Here is a 23,949-nt window from a genome sequence, read left to right on the forward strand (position 1 = left end):
TCTAAAATTACTTTACCGAAGCAAATCATTAATCATAAGCTTGGTAATGCTATTATGCAGTATTAAAATATAACTCTTCCTTAGCTAAGCTGTAGTTAGTTAAAACTAATCATCTTTAAAAATAAATGAACAGCTAATAAAGGCTACCTCTGCTAATACGTATATTAAAAAATACTGTTGTAACAAGTTGAACAAACTTTTAAACGGCAGGATGAAGTGGTAGCCGCGATATTACGTTTTAACATCATGTTCGCATAATTTACGGGCCACAGGTGTGCTCGCGATGAAAATGGAAAATAAGTGACGTTTAATACAGAGCGGCTCCAGTCAAGATATTGACAAGGTAGACGGTGAAATTTATCGATACAGGTTGAACATAATCTAGCTTAATAAATTAAGGTTTTGTTATTTCGGCATAATGTTTATACATAACTAGCGGCCGCCCGCGACTTCGTACGCGTGGATCCCGTTTTACCCCCTTAGGGGTGGAGTTTCGTAAAATCCTTTCTTAGCGGTCTAAGTACGTCATAACATCTACCTGCACGCCAAATTTCAGCCCGACCCGTCCAGTGGTTTGGGTTGTGCGTTGATACAGTCATCACTATGTAAGTCAGTCAGTCAGTCACCTGTCTAGTCTAGAAGTAAAACAAACCAAATGCGGGGCACAGGTCAGATCTCCTTTTAAGTGATAGCTCAGACTATAGTCTACGTGCTACGTGAACTCATTGCATGCAGGTAAAGCCCAACCTTACTTCAGATAGACTTTATCAAGTTAGAAGGCCACTGGCTAGACTACCACTCCTACCAATTGATATAAGCCGAGACCAACTTTATCAAACATACTTCAACCTTTTATTTGATGGAGACACGGAGATGTTTGCAATAAATAGAAAAAAATCTTCAATCACAACTAAATTTACATTTTTTAAAGTAAATTTCATATGATGCCGCTGATATACATATAGGCCAGTAGAATTAAACACAAAAATTGATTAAATCGGAAATAATTCCTACAAAAGATTTTTTTGCTTTAATGGCTTCATTGGTTGCCCATTAAGACTCTCCTAAGTTTTCGACTTCGACGGAGTTGTGCTTAAGTGGTGGGGGCCCCCGAAAGGGGCGTTTTTTCGGTTTTCCGGTTATACCGCGTAAAGGACTTACCCCATCGAAAAGTGGTCTTCATGACGGTTAAAGGGCACTTAATCCTGCATTGAATAAGATCAAAATCATATGTTTTGGACAAACCGTTCTCGCGCTAAAGTTCGGCAAAGTAGAAAATATACGTATAATTAATGACCCTCTCCACGTCCAATGGCTTGTTACCCACATGCTTCCAAGCCTTGTAAAGGGTCGCCTTAACCAGTGTAACCCTAACAAGTCTCACGAGTTTGATTCGCTAATCCTTGTTCGTCCCAGCCGTTCCTTAACTGCGGTTGCTACACCTCTTCCTGGCACTCTCCTGAACGACTCTGTGTTACCTAATGTGGCTGCCCCTCTTCCTTGTACCCTCCTGTACGATTTCATTGCTTAGCCATATGCCTGGTCCAAGGTTCGACGCCACAAAATCAACTTCGTACGAGTGAAAATAGTTTAAATACTATTTCCCGTGCTTGCAACATTTTTCTTTACTGCTTCGCCTCTATTAGTCGTAGAGTGATTGTATACAGGGTGACAGGTAAAGCGATACATTCCTTGATAGGGGTTAAAGTAGAGCTTATTTGCAGTCATTTAAGTCATATGACACCATGTCCGAAACTTGTTCATTTCCAAGTTATTCAAGATTTAAGTATTTAAAAAAAATCTCCAGTTTTTATGTTAAAATGTACCCTTGTAATGAAGAATACGGAATAATGTTAACTTTTTTGTTGTATTCGTATAGCTAAATAATAAGATTGATATTTTAAATTAAAATTTGCAAGAAAGAATCGTCATTACTCAAGTAAAAGCTAAAAAACCATGTATCATTTTGCAAAAAAAATATGTTTTAGGTAATTAAACGAAGAATTTCCAAGAAAAAATGTATGGAATGTTGTGTACAAATTACAGAATTTAGTTCCTTGATTCATTAGCTATTCAAAAAGGTACAGGTGTTTAATAAACACTACACAATTATTTTGTTATTTGAATTTAAACGTCTAGTAAGATACTTTCATAAAAAAAATTAATAAATAAAAAAGTCACACTAACAACTATTCTTGGGTCTCAATAAATAAAAAAATTAGTATTTCAATAATAATTGTATCACCTAATTTTATCTAGGTACATTATTTTAGGTCCTGCTCAAACTGTGAGCCCCGTCTTCTAATACAAGCTCGTAGTCTGTTTCTCACTTCTGTTTTTGTGACTCTTGTTGTCAAACTTTGCTGAATATCTTGAGCTGCCCTCTGAATGCGCTCACGAAGCTTTCACACACAGCACACTCTCGTCTCAGTGTACGCCAATGGATGGATCAACAATATCCACTTCGTTGGATTGGGAGCGGTGGACCCATTCCTTGGCCAGCCAGAAGTCCGGATCTGACCCCTTGCGATTTTTATTATTTTATGGGGTCACATGAAAGTATCTCTTGTATGTAAACCCCCGTAAACAATGAGCAAGAGCTTCGTGAGCGCATTCAGAGGGCAGCTCAAGATATTCAGCAGTTTGACAACAAGAGTCACAAAAACAAAAGTGAGAAACAGACTACGAGCTTGTATTAGAAGACGGGGCTCACAGTTTGAGCAGGACTTAAAATAATGTACCTAGATGAAATTAGGTGATACAATTATTATTAAAATACTAAGTTTTTCATTTATTGAGACCCAAGAATAGTTGTTAGTGTGACTTTTTTGTTTATTAATTTTTTTATGAAAGTATCTTACTAGACGTTTAAATTCAAATAAAAAAATAATTATGTAGTGTTTGTTAAACACCTGTACCTTTTTGAATAGCTAATGAATCAAGGAACTAAATTCTGTAATTTGTACACAACATTCCATACATTTTTTCTGGGAAATTCTGCGTTTAATTACCTAAAACATATTTTTTTTGCAAAATGATACATGGTTTTTTAGCTTTTACTTGAGTAATGACGATTCTTTCTTGCAAATTTTAATTTAAAATGTCAATCTTATTATTTAGCTATACGAATACAACAAAAAAGTTAACATTATTCCGTATTCTTCATTACAACGGTACATTTTAACATAAAAACTGGAGATTTTTTTAAAAATACTTAAATCTTGAATAACTTGGAAATGAACAAGTTTCGGACATGGTGTCATATGACTTAAATAACTGCAAATAAGCTCTACTTTAACTCCTATCAAGGAATGTATCGCTTTACCTGTCACCCTGTATATCCTATAGCCTTCCTCAATGTATGAGCTATTCAACACAAAAATAATGATATCAATCAAACTAGTAATTTTTAAGATTAGCGCGTTCAAACAAACAAACAAAAAACTCTTCACCGTTTTAATATGAACTTGTTGTTGTTGATTTTTGGCGTCGAACCTTAGACCAGGCATACGGCTAGGCAACGTTGTCATGCAGGAGGATACAAGGAAGAGGGGCAGCCACAGTAGGTAACACAGAGTCGTTCAGGTGAGTGCCAGGAAGAGGTGCAGCAACCGCAGTTAAGGAACGGCTGGGACGAACAAGGATAGGCATATCAAGCTCGTAAGCCTTGATAGGGTTACACTGGTTGAGGTGGCCCTTTTCAAGACTTGAAAGCCTGTGGGTAACAAACCATTGGACGTGGAGAGGGTCATTAATTATACGTAATATTTTCTACTTTGCCGAACTTTAGCGCGAGAACGGTTTTGTCCAAAACATATGAATTTGGTCTTATTCAATGCAGGATTAAGTGCCCTTCAACCGTCATGAAGACCACTTTTTGATAGGGTAAGTCCTTTACGCGGTATAACCGGAAAACCGAAAAAATGCCCCTTTCGGGGGCCCCCACCACTTAAGCACAACTCCGTCGAAGTCGAAAACTTAGGAGAGTCTTAATGGGCAACCAATGAAGCCATTAAAACAATAAAATCTTTTGTAGGAATTATTTCCGATTTAAAAGCTAATTCTACTGGACTAATATAAAGCAAATTATTTTAGATAGTGTAACAGTAGTACAAGTTCATTAAAAGTTTGCTCAAAGCGCAAACTATTCGCGGGCTGTTCGACCCACATCTCGACTCATGTGGTAACTAGACGACTTTGTTTCATTATTGAGATGTAGGTAATGTAGGTATGCAGTAATTGACAATATTGCTTCTAAACACAATATGACGAGGTTAACAGTATTATGGTTTACATGATGGTAAACGATAATCGCCACCCATTGAAGTCCGCAATGCTATAAGTGCTGATAAAATGGTGCCTTTGCATTTTTTTAAAAGTCGTGAGCTTTCTTTCTGTCAATGTTCATTCATCAGGTTCTGTAGTTATTAGTCAAGGAATTCCTAACACGTGGACTTATGATGATGAAGTGCATCGAGACAAGAACATGTCGAAAAGCAAGTTCTTCGCCATCGAAACACACTACAGAGTGTGACAGGCAGCTTCATTAAAAGTTGTTGCGAACTATACGCTGCGGTCGCGCGTCACGACTCGCGTCGCCTCGTCTCATTTGGTTAATTGCGACGCGTTAACGATGTTCGGGATTTGGGAGTGGGATGGATAGGTTTTGTTTCGAGCCTACCTGACTATATTCTGATAATAAGTGACATGAGCAAATAGATTTGTCGTGGTATTTTCAGCGGTATAAATTATGCACGCTAGTTATTCATATGCCGTTGTTCGCAATAACTTTCCGTTTAATTTTCTACCGGTAAATTAAAATGTCTAGTCGTGAATATTTTTACGACTCAGACTTAACCCAGACTACCTCACAGGCATCGTAACGTCTTGGAGTATAAAAATATGTAAATACCCCTCGACAATACGCTCGCAACAATAGTTTAATCTCGGCCCACCGGGGCTCGCCCGCGAGTGCGCCAGACGCATTCACTGGACCGTGCTAGACGGTAGTGCTGCCTGGTTATGTCAACACAGGTGTCGGACTCTATCGATAAATAACGGACTTATAGGCCGTTACTAATCGGCTAGTTTAGAAATCATTGGAGGAGGCATATGTTCAGAACGTCAAGTGGATGAAATAAATGATGATGACGATGGACAGAACTATTTCTACTTATTGTTCACAGCACTGCAACTCAGTGTGAACTGAATAGACCACTAACAAATTAAAAACCCAACCAGAGAAGGTCAAGTTCTACTCTCTCGATGCAAGCTACGTGCACCTACGTGCAAGCTCTTTGTGTGTTGTACCTGTATTTTCCCGAAAAAAATGTCTCTTACAACAATGAAATGTGTAATTATAATGCTTATTATTACTTTTCGATTTTAAATCGATCTAATATTTTTCTACTAATTTAAGAGCGAAGGTGTCATCAACTCAGGCTTAGGCCATGAGTTTATTATCTTAAATGCATGTACCTAAATGATATAATACGAGTATCGCTCAACCTAATAACAAGTTTCCATCATCGACTATCCGCCATCGATTGGCAGCACTACTGAAGAAGCCAGGAGACCAGGGAGATTGGTCGGCCGACCAATCGGTGGGATTGCCCACTCGGCTCTGATTGCAGCCGCGATAGTGTGTTGCATGCAGCGGACATTGCATCCGCCTGTTGCTATAAAACTGTGGAGAGATCAGCGATAAAGTGCAGGGGAGAGGCAATACTATGACGGTTGCAGAAAATTGATTTTCTATTGTGTTGGACATGCTTGTCCATTAAGTAAGAATTGTTAGCAAACATAATTTTAATTAAACAGCAGTCTTGAACAAGCATGATGAAATGAGAGTACAGAATAGGAAGTTTCGTCATGGCCTGTAAGCGTGTAAAAATCAGAATTAACATTACATGATGATATTTTATTAGGTACTATTAATTTTAAATATAAAAGTTCTATAAAAATATAAAAAATGGAAAAGCTTTTCTTATAAGAATGAAAAATATTATACACTTGCCTGGTTATGATGAAAATGGCCATAAAATCCGAGTTATTTCGAGGGCTCGTGAATATTCAGACTGTATATCTACAATCTACATACAATCCATCCAGGGTGAAGAAAAATATACGGCAAAGGACATGATGAAAGTTTGATTAGGTTTTTATGAGCGTCACTCGCACCCCCTGGCGGAGAGGTTGCCGCATTAATTATGAGCGGGGTGATCCCTCTCGCTTAGGTGGAAAGGATGTGTGTGCTCGCGGTCGCTGAAAAAGTTACGTAGGTTTATAAAATTTAAAATCGTACAAAAGTCATAAACGTAATACTGCACACCTAAGTAATTTGCACAGTTTCGAGGATCCGAGGAACACGAGTTTTATAGTTTCTGACAAATTACGAGCCAAGTGACGCAATGAAACACGTGCTTGTTTAACTGAAATGTGTTTGCCTTCGTAATAAAATACCAAGACACGTATGTACGTACACACTACAAACGTCAAGTGACACTAATAAACGCTTCCCCTGTTAGCACATAAGTCATCCCCTGCCCTCCGTCCTCAACAGCGTGCAAACTACTCCGCCGAGCACGAGCGCGTCATTATATCACTCGGACGATGTCATTAACGTCCCCTGGCAGGGCATTTGTGTACTGTACGGTGTCACGGATAATTATAATACAAGTTTTGGTATAATGTAGGGACCCTTTTGGTCCTGAATGGACTTAAAACTATGTAGGTATGACCTGAATAAAATGTTTGTCGACAAAATTCACAATGTGAATAACCTTTGTTTGGCCTGGTTTGAAACATTTATATTTACCTAGTTTGTCTTCTCTTATAAATGAATGTTTTAAAGAACAGTGCACAGATACGGGAACCAGCACCCAATTTCAATGCTCTTTAGCAGTCCTCTAAGATTCGCCTGTAATTCGTAATATAAAAGGAATTTTGGCTGTAAAGCTCGAAGTCTGACGCTTGCCAAAAGAAGGAAGACTAGTTAAAAAGAATCTGGGATCGCGTTTCGAAAATTTGTCCCTTAATTTATTGACGTCAATTCTACTGCTCCGGCAGAGCTGCCTTACATAACTCTAACGCACGCAGAGGGAGCCGAGCAACGGAGCAGCCACCGACAGAATGACAATCCGGAATTTAAATAAATGTCCCATTTAAATAACTATCGAATGAAAGTTAAAGTCGAGAGGGAACGCTGGCACAGCTCGATTTAAACAGTCAGTCCTTAAATAATGATCAATTGCTGATAATCTTTATTAACACTCGTTAGATAGGTAAGTACATCTCATTTAAAAACTACCAAATTATTACATACTAGCGGCCGACCGGCCCGCGACTTCGTACACGTGGGTCCCGTTTTACCCCCTTAGGGGTGGAGTTCCGTAAAATCCTTTCTTAGCGGATGCCTACGTCATAACATCTACCTGCATGCCAAATTTCAGCCCGATCCGTCCAGTGGTTTGGGCTGTGCGTTGATAGATCACTATGTCAGTCAGTCAGTCAGTCACCTTTGAGTTATATTAGATACGAGTAGGTAACATAATGCTAATGTATATTTATTTGTGTATGATTTTTCCAGCTATGACATGGACTATGGACTGGAGAAGGATCATTTTTATATTATTTCCGAGGCTTTACATTCATGTGTGCCCCATTAAGAATTTTTAGTTACCACGAATTTAAAGATGTAGGGTATTTTCCGAGGGATAGAAAATGTTTTCAGGCGCTTAGTGTGGGCTTTGTCAAACAAGATGAATCTTTTACCATATTGGTTTCATGGTGCGACAACTTATCGCCGACAAGTTACTGATCCGTCTGTTCTGTTTAGGCTGTTTCAGGGAGCTAGCCGTGAACCGGGCCGATTGCGTAACGTGACGTCAAGTAGGTATCGGAAAGATGAACTCTGTTGACAAAACACATCATTTTGATTACGGAATTTTAATAAATTTAACTTCTAAAATAAGTTACAAACCAACACCTTACTTTATACACACATCAAGCTTTATTATTCAAACCTTAATTGTGTTCGAAAATTGAATTTCTAACACAACCATGTTTTGATAATGCCACCTGTACCTAATTATTATCTACCATAATAAACACCGCCTTGCTTTTTCGTATATCAAGCAAATAATAACAAAATCCAAAATGAGAATATTATAGATGTATCGTGAATTTAATACAGTGTGAATGTGATCGCTGTCGATAAAACTCTAGCGAGGCTGTTGCTCGGCGCGGTCTCGCAGGACGCCACTCGATATGAGCAATACCGAACCTGACGAAAAAAACCTGCTTGTCTACTTAGAATGAAAAATTAATAATTTTATTGAATTGATAATAACTTTTTAAAAAAATAAAACCGACTTCAAATGCGTGAACACAAAAAAAACTAAAAATTTAAAATATTGCGTATAAAAAAGTTCATCCCCAATTTTCCACCCTTGGGGGTGAAATATTTTCTTCAAATTCGCATGAAACTACCCTTTTGATAATACCTATTCAACAAAAAAATAATCGTTCAAATTGATTTATAATCGGCGGAGATATTGCGTATAAAAAAGTTCATCCCCAATTTTCCACCCTTGGGGGTTGTTTTTTCTATTATTAAATTTAAATGGGACCACTCTTGAGGTATTACCTATACGCAGAAAAAAGATTTGTTCAAATCGGTTCATAATTGGCGGAGTTATCGCGTAACAAACATAGAAAAAAAAAAACATACGGGTCGAATTGAGAACCTCCTCTTTTTTTGAAGTCGGTTGAAAAGAAAATTAAGTTGTCATTATTTCTGAGGAGGTTTGCATACTGTGTATAAAGAATGACCGGATAAGTTACCCGTCATTCTTTTAAATTCCAATACATAACGTAATAAACATAATAATAACAAGCGGAGAACCATTTTAAACAGTAACGGCCAACATTTACACCTTGGGAATCGATACTTATAATAAATATGTAGAGAGGTCAATTCTGTACATGAAATATATTTTCAAAGTAACTATCAGGGGGTGATAAGTGATCGATTCTGATGCCAAAAATGCAATCAGTAAAATTTTTGTCTGTCAGTCTGTCTGTCTGTATTACTATGTTCCTTATAGAAACAAAAACTACTCGACGGATTTTAACGAAACTTAGTACAATTATTCTTCATACTCCTGGGCAGATTATAGTATACTTAGGAGCAGAGTAGTGAAGGGAAATTTTGGGAAGGTTGACTCATTCTTTTAAGTGCATGAATACATGACAAAAATAAATGTAGACAATAAAATTGTATGTGCAAAAAATAAATCGAGAAAATATTTTGCTCATTTAGGTACCCGCATGTATACTTCTACTATACCATAGGCACAGGCATAGGCATGACTCCCTGTCGCGCTTACATAACGCCCGCAGTGGACCTATCGCCTAGATGGGAGCGACCTTGGGCTACAGGCGAGGGTCTTCTTTATGGCCGATCAAATCTAGGAAGCCGCACTTCCGAAAAACGTGCTACCTCGTTGAACATGGCGGAATGGCTGCTCGAATTTGTAGGTCACTTTATGAAAGGAAAATGTTTTCGCAGGTTGGGCTTTGAAACTCGAATGGAATAGGCTGAAGTGTTCGGGCCTAGATTTTTGGGTGTGGGTAGAAATACAAGTATATTGAAAAAGGGGTACATATATAGGTACTCGTATTATATCAGACAATAGCGGCCGCCCGCGACTTCGTACGCGTGGATCCCGTTTTACCCCCTTAGGGGCCCGTTCCCGTGGGAATTTCGGGAATTCCTTTCTTAGTGCACCTCTACGATATACCTAAGCTACGTCCCTTCCAAAATCAAAAAAATCAAAAAAAAATAAAACCGACTCCAAAAAACCTACACTAAAAAGTAGAAAAATAATTACTAATTACCTACTTATTTATTAGGACGAATTATTAATATTTATGTAGGTATACCATGATTGATACATCTGGAGTCGGTGCCAAGATTATGAAACATGTAAAGTTTGCCTGCACCGACTCCAAAAGTATCAATCATGGTATACCTACATAAATATTAATAATTCGTCCTAATAAATAAGTAGGTAATTAGTAATTATTTTTCTACTTTTTAGTGTAGGTTTTTTTGGAGTCGGTTTTATTTTTTTTATAAAATTTTACTTATTTCTTGCTTTTTAGTTAACTAATTATTACCTTGATGTTACCACTGAAGGTAGGTAGTACATTGAGACCATATTCTTAATGTATATTATAAAAAAGTTCATCCCCAATTTTCCACCCTTGGGGGTGAAATATTTTCTTCAAATTCGCATGAAACCACCCTTTTGATAATACCTATTCAACAAAAAAGTTATCGTTCTAATTGGTTTATAATCGGCGGAGATATTGCGTATAAAAAAGTTCCTCCCCAATTTTCCACCCTTGGGGGTTGTTTTTTTTACTATTAAATTTAAACGGGACCACCCTTGAGGTATTACCTATACGCTGAAAAAAGATTTGTTCAAATCGGTTTATAATTGGCGGAGTTATCGCGTAACAAACATAGAAAAAAAAAAAAAAAAACATACGGGTCGAATTGAGAACCTCCTCCTTTTTTTGAAGTTGGTTGAAAATCAAAAATATTTATTCAGTTTAGACCACAAGTGGCACTCATGAACGTCAAAATGTAGTAAAAAAGAAAAAAAATCAAATTTCAAGTGCCTACGTTTAGCCGTTTAGGCTGTGCGTTGATATGTCAGTCAGTCAGTTTCTCCTTTTATATATTTAGATATACTTCGACAGGCCACGTTGAAGCTAAATGTGTAAATTATTTAATCTTACTTTAAGTCATCGCAGAAATAAAAACAATCATTTAAAATGAGAGAACATTTTTAGCGGTAATAGAGAAGTATTCACAATGCTTTGCGAGACGTACAAATCGGAAAAACAAAGAGAAATTTTCACGGCCATATTTTCAAATCGCCAAAGGGCTTTTTAGCAGACGAGTAATTTTCGAAATTACAAAGTTGCAAGCCGCTTTTAATATCGCAGACAAAGATACGGTCCGGTGCCGGTCGTTTTGCTCGCCGCGTCTGTCTGGGGGCGCTGATGTAGTCAGATCTGAAAAATTGTTTTTTGAAAAATAAAATATTTAGACTAGCAGATTTTCCATAATCAATATAGTATCAATTTTCCACACTTTCCAAAGACAAAAGAGGATCTGCACCAAGACAAAAAAGAAATTAAATGGTATTGGTAAAGGACATCATCCATTTTGGTCCAAAATCAAAAGTGCCGGCCAAAAAATAAAAGTGCTGTATTCTGATAGAATACGTCCGCCTTAGCATTTATTACTATGGCACCAAAGCTGTAGCACCACTGTGCATCGTGGTATTTGAGTTCTAAAAATATATGACACGACTGACTTTGATCTCAAATACTACGACGCACAGTGGTGCTACAGCTTTGGTGTCATAGTAACAAATGCTAAGGCGGACGTATTCTGTCAGAATACAGCACTTTTTTTTTATTGGCCGACATTTTTGATTTTGAACAAAAAATGTATGAATCGTCGATGAATTTTAGATCTCAAATACTCGACGCACAGTTGTGCTACAGCTTTGGTGCCATAGTAACAAATGCTAAGGCGGACGTATTCTGTCAGAATACAGCACTTTTTTTTTTATTGGCCGACACTTTTGATTTTGAACAAAAAATGTATGAATAGTCGATGACTTTTAGATCTCAAATACTCGACGCACAGTGGAGCTACGGCTTTGGTGCCATAGTAACAAATGCTAAGGCAGACGTATTCTGTCAGAATACAGCACTTTTTTTTGTTGGCCGGCACTTTTGATTTTGGACCAAAAATATATGAAACGTGGATGATGTCCTTTGTTTTTTTTTTTAGTAGGGTGCTTGATAGGAGCTCTAGATCTAACTTCCTATCAACATTTTAACTAATTGAAAGAACTCCACATCCACCACTACCTATGTAATTTGTTCAGTTACAATGGAAATAAAAATATCCAGCAAATCGAGTACCGCGTCCGGAACAAACCGCAAATACTCAGGGGAGCGGCCTCAATGGCGCATTCAAACGCACGCACAATGCGGGGAGTGCGCCCCGGCAGGGAAATGAGCTGTAGGGTGCCTAACACTAGAGAAACCATAGTTACAAAATACCGCAGGATATCCAACTTTTCAGTGTAGTAAGAAACATATATACAGAAGCACGACTCTCTCACCAAAGAAAGTATGGACTACTAGAGCACAGTTAGAAATAAAGTTTCTTGCAGCTCATCTCGCAATTGGTGTAATATTTTCGTAATAACGAAACAGACACATCTTCTGGTCACCTGTGTTACCTTGGGAAATAACAAACTATGTATGTACTTACGTAGTTTTCATGTAAAAAACTGTTTCTACTGTCGTAATTTTTTTTACGAGTTCATTTCATGTATTACTTTAAAAACTCATAGGACCAAGTGATTTCTTATTATCATACTATAATTCGCTACATTTGTTCTAAATCAAAAGTAAAATGCTTTATGGTAACTCTAGTCCCTGGTTGTATACCTTTGAGCTTTGTCTGCGCGGTTGGTATCTTCCGCGCTCTCGAGCAGGGCTTATTAGCTTTTATGTCAACTCGAAGCAAAGGGGAAATTAAAAACTAAATACCCATAGCTGTATTGCTAAGAACACAGCTCGCCACATACTTGGTTTTCGTAAGGGTGGAAATAATAGTAATAGAGGGGTAACAAGTGCGTCTGCGTTTGTAAGTTACATGAAGTTGACGTCATCTGTGATTTAAATTGATTTTTTGAATAGTCGCTATTTTTTATTGTATTACTCCTATTTTATGAACGCAAACTTGTCCAATTATATAAACTTCATTACAGATTTTAGATTCATTATAGTAGATAAGTTATATTTTCAGGCACACATTTTTATCGGCATCGTAAAGATAAAAGCATTGGACCGAACCGTCGAAGTTCGTCAATACCCTTTCTCTTATCAAGAAGTGTTTTTCCAAATTGTCGCGCGCTGAATGAGCCCAAGGCTGAATGGGATCTCTCGCCGCACTTCTACACACGAGCCAATGAATAAATTTCCGCTGCACTGTCGTAACGTAACAAAATCTGCATGAATGGCGTCGGGTCGAGGGGGAAAACTCCGTCATGAATTAGTTTATGTAACTAGTATTATAACTTCAACTGCTTATTAACTGGTTTGCACAAATCGTTTATATAAACTGATTAAAAAATTTATAGAAAATGGCTATAAATGTTATTGAACCTGCTTCATTTGTGGACCTGTCGTCTCTTTCGGTTTGAGGTACTTTGCCAAACATATGAAAAGAGAGTTGGACATATGAGTTTTTAACAACATAAAAAAATACATACAGTCGAACGTATAACCTCCTCGTTCTTTCGAAGTCGGTTAAAAATGAAAGTTATCAACACGCTACAAATAAAACAACAAATGAAACTCAACATTGCGAGCGCCTTTCAAACTTAGAGCATACAAACGTCTCTTCAGAGAGCGACAAACAGCTTCGAGTCGAGTAGTGAGCCGTCTCGGCCCTATTTGCGACGGAAGCTTTGCCCTTTGAGCTTTGCCCCGGGGAACGTTTACTCTAATTTTGACTTTTCGGGGCCAGTCCGGTCTTGTCGCAGGGCGACACACATTCGCGATCATCTTTAGCATGTAGTGTTGTTGAGAATTGGCACTGCTTTTAAAAATGTTAAATCATATTTTTTAAAACAATTTTATAAAGTTCCATTGGGAAAAAAGGTAATTGAGAACACGTTACTGCATTCTACTGAACCTCTGCTATGAAATCCGTTCTTTTTATTGTAAACTTAGGAGTATACCTACTGGTAAGAATTTTACAGAAAAAAGTTGATTTTGATATTTAACGATATCCTTGGGTAAAGTTGTGATTGAGTAACAAAAAAATGTCATTGGATAAGTAAAAAAGAGAAATCTTAATTTTTATTTCCACACAGTAAAAATCCCGAGTCCAACTCAGCAAATCCAAGCAACACATCTGGGAGGCGGCACAAAGCCAGGTCAGCAGAACCTGATCGGAACAAGGCCAGTGGGGCGCGCATCTCGGGAGAGCGAGAACGTTTGAGATTCGAAGTGCTATAGGGCTCAAGAATTCACGTAGCAACAAGCAAGTTTCAAGTAAAATGTATTCTATAAATTACCTACTATTTACGGTAAATTACTTTAATAAACACTATTGTAAACTTAACACTTGATACTATTGCATGTCGCGTGGATGAACACAATTTATTTTACATTGGCGTTGATTTCAGTACAATTAAGTTTCAATTTGTACATATTCCGTTTCTGTTTTGTAGCAAATTTTCACAATGAAATACGAAACGAAACGTAACACTTACTCTAACAAAATATTGCTGTAAACAGTATGTAAAATAGACATCACATTTTTTGTGACTAAAACTTACGGATATAAGAGAGTATGTACATCTGGGTGACTTAATATGTATATCACCAGTATACCTATGCGGTCCCTCTGCGATAGTTTCGCCCGCCTAGCCGCACAGGCTAGAGGATCCTCTAGAGACAGTAGAGTGTGGCCTGGATGCCCCTTATTCAGAGAAAGGTCTATGCCCAGTCTGTGGAATAATTTCAAGGGCCTTAATAGCACTCTAAGTAGTCTAAAGGACTTACCTTCATGAGGTGCAGGTGGGCAGAGACGGCGTCCACTCGCGCCGCGTGCTCGCCGTCACCCACCGGGAACGAGCCCAGGTACTGAAACAAACAACAACTAATTAATATAATGCACAAAACATACTAAAACATGGACAGTCAGAGTATTTAGATGTCTAGACCAATCTAACCTCTTACTTGTTTAGATATAATCAAGAAATATTACAGGACCGGTTTACCAGACGCGAGTTGAATTGAAGCATCGTTTATTCATTGAAACAAAATAAGGCGGCTTTAGTCTCAAGACGATTCGCTTATTGCCAATTACAATTTATACAACAAAGGCGCGGGATCACCTTTAGGCTTTACGACAAAGATAACTAAAATCTGTGGCATAATGTTTTGGACAAATTTATTCTTATTCGCGTATAGACAGTAGTAGTTTTACATCTCGAAACCGATTTCAAAGACAAAACATAGAGATACTTAGATGGCTGATGATGCTGATGATGCTGATGCTGATGGATGACAGGTTCGTGGAAATTGTCCAAACGACTGGGTCTAAGTTCTTTAAAACCCGTCGTTCAAAAGGAACCAAAAAGATCTCTGACCTCACCAATCAACTCATGGAAGAGAGACGGAACTTGGTTCTGCAGTCCTCTGAAGATGCTGCTCAGTATCGGCGCCTTAACAGACAGATCTCCAAGTCTTTGACTCGCGACCTACGCCAATTTAATACAGACCGTATTAAAGAGGCGATTGAGCGAAACAAGGGCTCTAAAGTGTTCGCAAGAGCTCTGTCTGTTGGCCAAAGTCAACTGACCAAGCTGAAGACAGAGGATGGCAGAGCCATTTCGTCGGGGCCGGAGATATTGGAAGAGGTCGAGAAGTTCTACGGACAATTATACACGAGTGTACGTGCACCTGTCACAAATCTAGCCGAAGACCCAAGAGCTAGACTGACCCGACACTATACCGAAGATATCCCGGACGTCAGTCTGTACGAGATTAGAATGGCTCTCAAACAGCTGAAGAACAACAAGGCACCGGGTGATGATGGAATCACGGCTGAGCTTTTGAAGGCAGGCGGAACGCCGGTACTGAGGGCTCTTCAGAAGCTGTTCAATTCCGTCACCCTCGAAGGAAAAACGCCTACGACATGGCACAGAAGTGTGGTGGTACTCTTCTTCAAAAAAGGTGACAAAACCTTATTGAAGAATTATAGACCCATCTCACTTCTGAGCCATGTCTACAAGCTGTTTTCAAGAGTCATTACGAATCGTCTCGCTCGCAGGCTCGACGACTTCCAGCCTCCCGAACAAGCCGGTTTCCGAAAAGGCTTTAGTACCATAGACCACATACATACGCTAAGGCAGATTATACAGAAGACCGAGGAGTATAATCAACCACTTTGCCTGGCGTTTGTGGATTATGAGAAAGCCTTCGATTCGGTCGAGACCTGGGCAGTGCTACAGTCTCTCCAAAGGTGCCAAATTGACTATCGATATATCGAAGTGTTGAGGGGTTTGTACAAAAACGCCACAATGTCGGTCCGCCTTCAGGATCGGGATTCGAAACCTATCCAGTTGCAGCGAGGGGTAAGACAGGGAGACGTCATATCTCCAAAACTGTTTACCACCGCCCTGGAAGATGTCTTCAAGCTTCTGGACTGGAACGGATTTGGCATAAATATCAACGGCGAGTACATCACCCACCTTCGATTCGCGGACGATATCGTAGTCATGGCTGAGACCTTGGAGGATCTAGGCACAATGCTCGATGGCCTCAGTAGAGCCTCTCAACAAGTGGGCCTCAGAATGAACATGGACAAGACAAAAATCATGTCTAATGTCCGTGTTGCACCCACTCCTCTGAAGGTTGGAGACTCTACACTCGAAGTTGTCGACAATTATGTATACCTGGGACAAACAGTCCAGTTAGGTAGGTCCAACTTCGAGAAAGAGGTCAATCGTCGAATCCAACTCGGATGGGCAGCGTTCGGGAAGCTTCGCCATATACTCATGTCCGAAATACCGCAGTGTCTCAAGACGAAAGTCTTCGAGCAGTGTGTGTTGCCAGTGTTGACATATGGATCCGAAACGTGGTCGCTTACTATGGGCCTCATAAGAAGGCTCAAGGTCACCCAAAGGGCGATGGAGCGGGCTATGCTCGGAGTTTCCCTGCGTGATCGAATCAGAAATGAGGAGATCCGTAGGAGAACCAAAGTAACCGACATAGCTCGCAGAATTGCTAAAATCAAGTGGCAGTGGGCGGGGCACATAGCTCGTAGAGACGATGGCCGTTGGGGCAGGAAAGTTCTCGAGTGGCGACCACGGGCTGGAAAACGTAGCGTGGGCAGGCCTCCTACTAGGTGGACCGACGATCTGGTAAGGGTCGCGGGAAGAGCCTGGATGCGGGCAGCGCAGGACCGTTCATTGTGGAAAACCTTGGGGGAGGCCTTTGTCCAGCAGTGGACGTCATTTGGCTGAAACGAACTTAGATGGCTACCTATTTCAAATCAACAATTATGAAAGCCTCTATAAAGATTTTATATACCTACATATGTCATACGTAGGTCGTAGGACCAATGGATAAAACCACTATTAATAATACAAAATACAAGTCACATGCGATATAGTTTTTTATACGTGAAGAGAGCGTCTAGAAAGAGGCTTACATTTTATAGGACTGACTTCCGAATTAGAATAGAGGTTTCCACACAAACCAAATATCGCTTAACCTGCTAGATTACCCCGGGGAAATGAAGGTCGCGGGTTCGGCTCCCCGGAGCCCCGTAGGCGCGCCACGAATTTGCTACGAGCCTCGTAGACGCAGAATCGAATCAGAGTGGAACTGTCGCATTTCATTTACTTCACTGTGTTGGAAGAATTTAATGTTAAAAGCGGGTACATTTTTACAAAACGGAAAATAATTTCAACTGAGCATTTTGTACGATGAGAATGACTTTTTCAGTTGAACTATTTTCTCTCTATTCTTTGAAGAAAGCAACAGATAGTTTATTTTTATAGCGGTAAATTAATTAAATATCTATCTTTCTAGTACTAGTTTGCTTTTGGCTGATTTTGTGGCCATCATTTCATTTGCTGATATACACCGTATGACCACGAATTGTATGAAATTTACGAGTATGACGAACACTCACCGCTTGCGAAATTCCCATCGAACCCAAAATATATTGTAATTGGTTTAGCTAGCACAGTTGTGCAGTTTCCACGCATGGAGTGCACTCAGTCTATGCAGGACAACAGGCGGGTTTCGCCATGGGGGTGTCATGGGGTGATTTATTATTGGTTCAAGTGGGTAAGTGCGGTGTGAGTGGTTAATTATTGAAATGCCATGCGAATTGTGATTATTGTGAAGTGCCGCATGCTGCGTTCACGATATTTAATTTTGTTTTAAATAATTGTTCTAAATGAACGGAATTTAAAATTCGATTCGTTGCTATCAAACGTGTGAGAATTTCAAAAAATTCGAACATTTGAAGATCAGATTACGAAGTCACTAACAAATTAATTTTGTCGTAGTTATCATCATTTCAGGCGTTTACCGCTCGAGGAATCCGTTAGTACCAATTAAGCATTTCCCAAAAACATAATTTAGATACCAATCGTCTAAATACAATTACGTTCTAATGTGTAATATACTTAGGTATAGTCCCAAGCTATGTATAACACTGGTTAAACCTACTAAAGTGACTTTAATCTATGTAAACTTTTGACACACTGTTTGCTTCATTCCGACGATAAATAATCGTCCATTAGTTAGTTGTGAGCGAGCCTTCAGCTCGCGCGGGTAGTTTGGGTTTAACCCTTACACGCTTATAACTATTCCAAACCATAAAATTATTTTTTCTTTAGTTATATCTATTTATTTTAGTCTAATTTAACATAAAAGTAATACAGAAAATATAAGTGCTATGTATTTCAGTGTTTTTCAGTCGGGGACACATATGTCCCTATATGCGTTAAGGTATACATTGCCTCATATATTGAAAATAAAACACTTCGACGCTTTTATTGCAAAATAAATACAAATCACACTACAAATACACATCAAATTTAATCAATAAGCTTATTTTTAATATTTATAATAAGAAATTTAAAATAGATAGCATCATATCTTACGTATTTTTATATTTGATCCTCATCTCATCATAGACCTCTTTCTTGAAGTTAGACCTACCTAACTAGACTGTTCGTTTCAAGAACAACTTTGAGTGTAGAGTCTCCAGCGTTCAGAGGAGTGCGTATAACACGGATATTTGACATAATTTTTTCGTCTTGTCCATGTTTATTTTGAATCGCATTTATTGAGAGCCTCTACTGAGGCCATAGAGCATTGATTCTAGGTCTTCCAAGGTCTCAGCCATGCCATGACTACAATCTTTGAATCTTACTTGGCGGGACAGCATCCAAAAGGCTTCACGACATCCCAACTAATATTATAAATGCGAAAGTAACTCTGTCTGTCTGTCTGTCTGTTACGCTTTCCCGCTTAAACCTCGCAACCGATTTTGATGAAATTTGGCATAGAGATAGTTTGAGTCCCGGGAAAGAACATAGGATAGTTTTTATCCCGGTTTTTGAAACAGGGACGCGCGCGATAAAGTTTTTCTGTGACAGACAAAATTCCACGCGGGCGAAGCCGCGGGCGGAAAGCTAGTCTTATAATATTATCTAAAATACCGCAGTGTCTCAAGACCTTTGACTGAAAGTCTTTGACCAATGTGTGTTGGCTTGGCGGCGATGACGCACGAAACGGAGATGTGATCCTTCACTATGGGCCTTATGAGAAGGCTCAAAGTCACCCAAAGGGTGATGAGGAAGTCCGCAGGAGACTCAAAGTAACAGACATAGCCCGCATAATTACCAAACTTTCGCGGCAATGGGCAGGGGACAGCTCGCAGAAGTGATGGCCGTTTGGGCAGAAAATTTCTCGAGTGGCGCCCACGTATAGGAAGACGCAATGTTGCAGGCCTCATGTTCCTGTGCTGCTCATATACATTCATGTATACGAACAGCACAGGAACGATTGTTGTGGAAATCCTCAGGCAAGCCTCTATCCAGCAGTAGACACCCTTTCATCAAGGAGGAAACCTTCCTCGTTGTCACTATTGTCAGTCATGACTTCTAAATTTCGTCTTTCCTGAGCGAAATTTCTTCAAGTCGATTTGAAGACAAATGATTTACAAAAAATGTATGAATTATAAATAAAACATCAATATAAACATACAATATTAAGTAAGAACCAAGTTGCCTTTGACGCACATAGGGACACCCGTGTCCCAATACAGATTTTTACATAATATTCATTATGCATACGAAGAAAATAGAAAATATGTAATAAAACGATAATTGAGTCGTCTAGTTTCAAAACCCGCTAAAACGCTCCTGCAACTAATTTCTGTTTATATCTCTAAATGATGCTACTGCAATTTTCTCATCATACTGTTCAATCATTTTCGATCAAAATACACTAAAAGACTACTAAACTAGCACTTAAAGTTAGGTTTGTGTTACAAACTCCGCTAAAACGCCGTCCGTTTCTTTCAAAACCCTCTAAAAGTTGATTGACCAATGGTAGCACGGTATTTTGGTCACGTGACTGCGAAATCAGTATGGAGATTTTTTTATAACGTGGTTGCTTCATAATTTGCTCTTATCAAATCCCGCTAAAATACAACATGTCCGTTTCAAATCCCATTAAAACCGAATGTTCGTAACAAAATACGCCAAAATGAAAATAGTTTTCATTATAATTCAAATTATATTTAATTTAAAGATAAATAGCAATTACTGTTAGTATTGGCAGATGACAATAATAATTCGTATCATTTTTTTTTTTGCCTAAGGCCAAAGCTATATGGATAAGCGGTTTTTTTCAATTTCTCGAAATCTTATCAAAATCGTTTTAGCGGGATTTGAAACTAGACGCCTCAATTATACTTATTAGTGAATGTAAATCGGAAGAAAAATAATGGGCAAAAAGCTGCTAAGTAATATTAAAATATTTTTTAATTTTGACGTCTAACGAATTTTTTTTTTACATTTTGTGCCAGTATTTTTTTACACAAAGAATCGCGTTTTTTATTATTTATAGCGCATAAACATAAAAGATAATAATAAAATTTAAGAATATTAAACTACAAAGGGTTTAACTTAACTAGTATTACTGTAAATCCTAAAAACTATGCGGGGACAAGTGTGTCCCATATGCGTGAAAGGGTTAATTAAGACGTTTAATTAAGTTGACGCGAAGTGACGCAGCCGGGCCTACGGTGCGCTGTCAAGCGGGTAGTTTGAAATAGCTGGTTACAGCGCTTCCACGAATGTCACGTATGTTTATCGTTATTAAACAGGTACGTGACGTTAGTGACATTCGTTATACAATCACTGACTTATGATTAAGTATAAGGGTTGATAGTTGTTACGCCCGTATTCACAAACACTACTATGAGGTCTCACAGTGCGCGTGGACGCACAGGGTGCCACGCGAACCAATCACAGAGCTCTATTCAACTATGTGCGTTCGTTTTGCTGCTTCACTTATGCAAGCATCGTTTGTAAATTTTGATTATTATATTTATTGCAAGAAAGGATTTTTTTCCTGGCGGCTTGGTGACTGGAATTGAACCGCCACCGGTGCAGACGGAGAAGATGGTGAAATGTCTGCACGTGAAAAGGAGGTTGTCCGGCTTGCAGAAATTTATATAAGTTACCGTTCCTTGTGTGAAATTAGAAAATGTAAATAAAACAGCTCCCTCTCAATTGACACAATTTATTTTTATCTCGTATGCTCGTATATAGTTAACAATTACGATATTATAATAACTACTGTAATAGTGCCAATCTCAAGGGATTCAGGGTCGTTAATTAGGTTCGGTTTGGTGAATATTATTGCCACTACAAATTTCTTAAAACTCAGCCTAAATATTAAAAGACTCTACTAGTTAAGATAACTGCGCGATGTCAGGTCGGAAAGACTCCTACTTGAAGGATGGAAAAGTGGGTACCTTGGAAGCCATGCGGTTATAAGCCGTTACCCTGAACGTTCCTCTCTTCTTCCGGGGTCCAACGGGTCTCGCACACTTTTAGGTTACAAGCAGCGTCCTCCACGGCCTCAAGCGCGCAGTGCCAGATGAAGCTCTTGCATCTCTTTGACAGTTAAGCGTTCAAACTCTTGCAGAGACAGAGGTTTGATGACAAGGAGGAAATGCGAAGAGATCAGCAGTTCAGAAAGGAGTAATAATTATAGAAATCAATATGAAATATTGAAATATCTAAAATATGAAATGTAAAATCGTAAAATATGAAATTATGAAATATAAAATATAAAATTTGAAATCCCGCATGAAAACTGCTCGCTAATTTAAACTTCACTCGCAGTTTTCAGCATCCCAATACCCTCATCCGAACAGGATTTAGGGAACTTCTGAAAGAAACGATCACATGAAACAACACGCACCGGAATACGAAAATTATCAACCACGAAAAAATAAATAAATTCTCCGACGGGAACTTACCTCATGTGTGTTTATTTTAAAAATATATTAAGAAATTATCGTGGATGCATTCTGCATTCCACGATTTGAACACAGGGGATTACATCCCCGAAAATAATAAAATTGCGGTTGCGCAAGATCGACCAAAATTCCAAAGTGATTTGACAGCTCAACTGACAGCCTGCGAGTCATCGACATCGCAAGACGTTTCGTTTCGCCGCTTAGGTAAAAAGCAAATACTAATAAAAACCATGATGAAAACAATCTCCTGAACACTGAAAAATATTCTATTAAAAAATAGAATAATCAAAACAAAAACATTAGGAAATGTTTCAATAAAATATATTCGATTTGACTGAGCAAAAAGCGCCATCTATTGCAAATTAATTCTAAATCACGCCAATAGATGTCGCTAGTGGTATCCAAAATCAGAATATCGAGAAAGAAAATCAATTTGTGAAAAACAGCCAAAACTGCAACGCTACAATACCCTCCCCCCTAGACATTCGCACGGAGAAAGAATCTGAGCTGCCCTCAGCGAACTACAAACTGAAAAAGAAAAAAAAAATGTGTCTAAACGCAGAAAGACCTCAAACGAAAACGTTCCAGCAGAAAGTTCAACTGAAAAAAAAAATCGAGAAAACAAACAACGAGTTGTAGGGTATGCTGACATCAGGAACAAAAACAAACTGACTTTTCACTAAGCAAAACAAACCAGATGAAAACCAACTAGCAGGACTGATGTTCTTCAAACCTGAAACAATCTCTGCTGTCCGAGCATAAATAAAACCCAACACTAACATACAATCATCTTTCATACCTCTCTTTCATACCTGTAAGCATCAGTTTCAAATTATACTGCTTGCCACCTGCATTCAAAATTCCCCATAGAGTCCCAACTGTGAACCAGTGGTACTCGAATCCCCATTAACGTTGTAAGGCTATTTCGGCCATTACGAACATATTTTCTGGAATAGCCATCCAGTGGGCCCTAGGGGGGCGCCACTGCAAGAAAGGATTTTTTTCCTGGCGGCTTGGTGACTGGAATTGAACCGCCACCGGTGCAGACGGAGAAGATGGTGAAATGTCTGCACGTGAAAAGGAGGTTGTCCGGCTTGCAGAAATTTATATAAGTTACCGTTCCTTGTGTGAAATTAGAAAATGTAAATAAAACAGCTCCCTCTCAATTGACACAATTTATTTTTATCTCGTATGCTCGTATATAGTTAACAATTACGATATTATAATAACTACTGTAATAGTGCCAATCTCAAGGGATTCAGGGTCGTTAATTAGGTTCGGTTTGGTGAATATTATTGGCTATTGCCACTACAAATTTCTTAAAACTCAGCCTAAATATTAAAAGACTCTACTAGTTAAGATAACTGCGCGATGTCAGGTCGGAAAGACTCCTACTTGAAGGATGGAAAAGTGGGTACCTTGGAAGCCATGCAGTTATAAGCCGTTACCCTGAACGTTCCTCTCTTCTTCCGGGGTCCAACGGGTCTCGCACACTTTTAGGTTACAAGCAGCGTCCTCCACGGCCTCAAACGCGCAGTGCCAGATGAAGCTCTTGCATCTCTTTGACAGGTAAGCGTTCAAACTCTTGCAGAGACAGAGGTTTGATGACAAGGAGGAAATGCGAAGAGATCAGCAGTTCAGAAAGGAGTAATAATTATAGAAATCAATATGAAATATTGAAATATCTAAAATATGAAATGTAAAATCGTAAAATATGAAATTATGAAATATAAAATATAAAATTTGAAATCCCG

The 23,949-nt window shown here is 38.8% G+C and overlaps 1 long non-coding RNA gene across 1 annotated transcript in view; it reads right to left on the reverse strand.

The window, feature by feature from the left end:
• Positions 1-23,949, reverse strand: part of LOC135074304 (uncharacterized) — a 63,334-nt gene that overhangs the window by 20,598 nt on the left and 18,787 nt on the right. The window contains exon 2 of the long non-coding RNA XR_010257806.1: positions 14,674-14,754. This is a non-coding gene — a long non-coding RNA (uncharacterized LOC135074304). The remainder of the gene's footprint in view (positions 1-14,673; positions 14,755-23,949) is intronic.

This window comes from Ostrinia nubilalis, chromosome 8 (assembly GCF_963855985.1).
Source record: "Ostrinia nubilalis chromosome 8, ilOstNubi1.1, whole genome shotgun sequence".
NCBI lineage: Eukaryota > Metazoa > Arthropoda > Insecta > Lepidoptera > Crambidae > Ostrinia > Ostrinia nubilalis.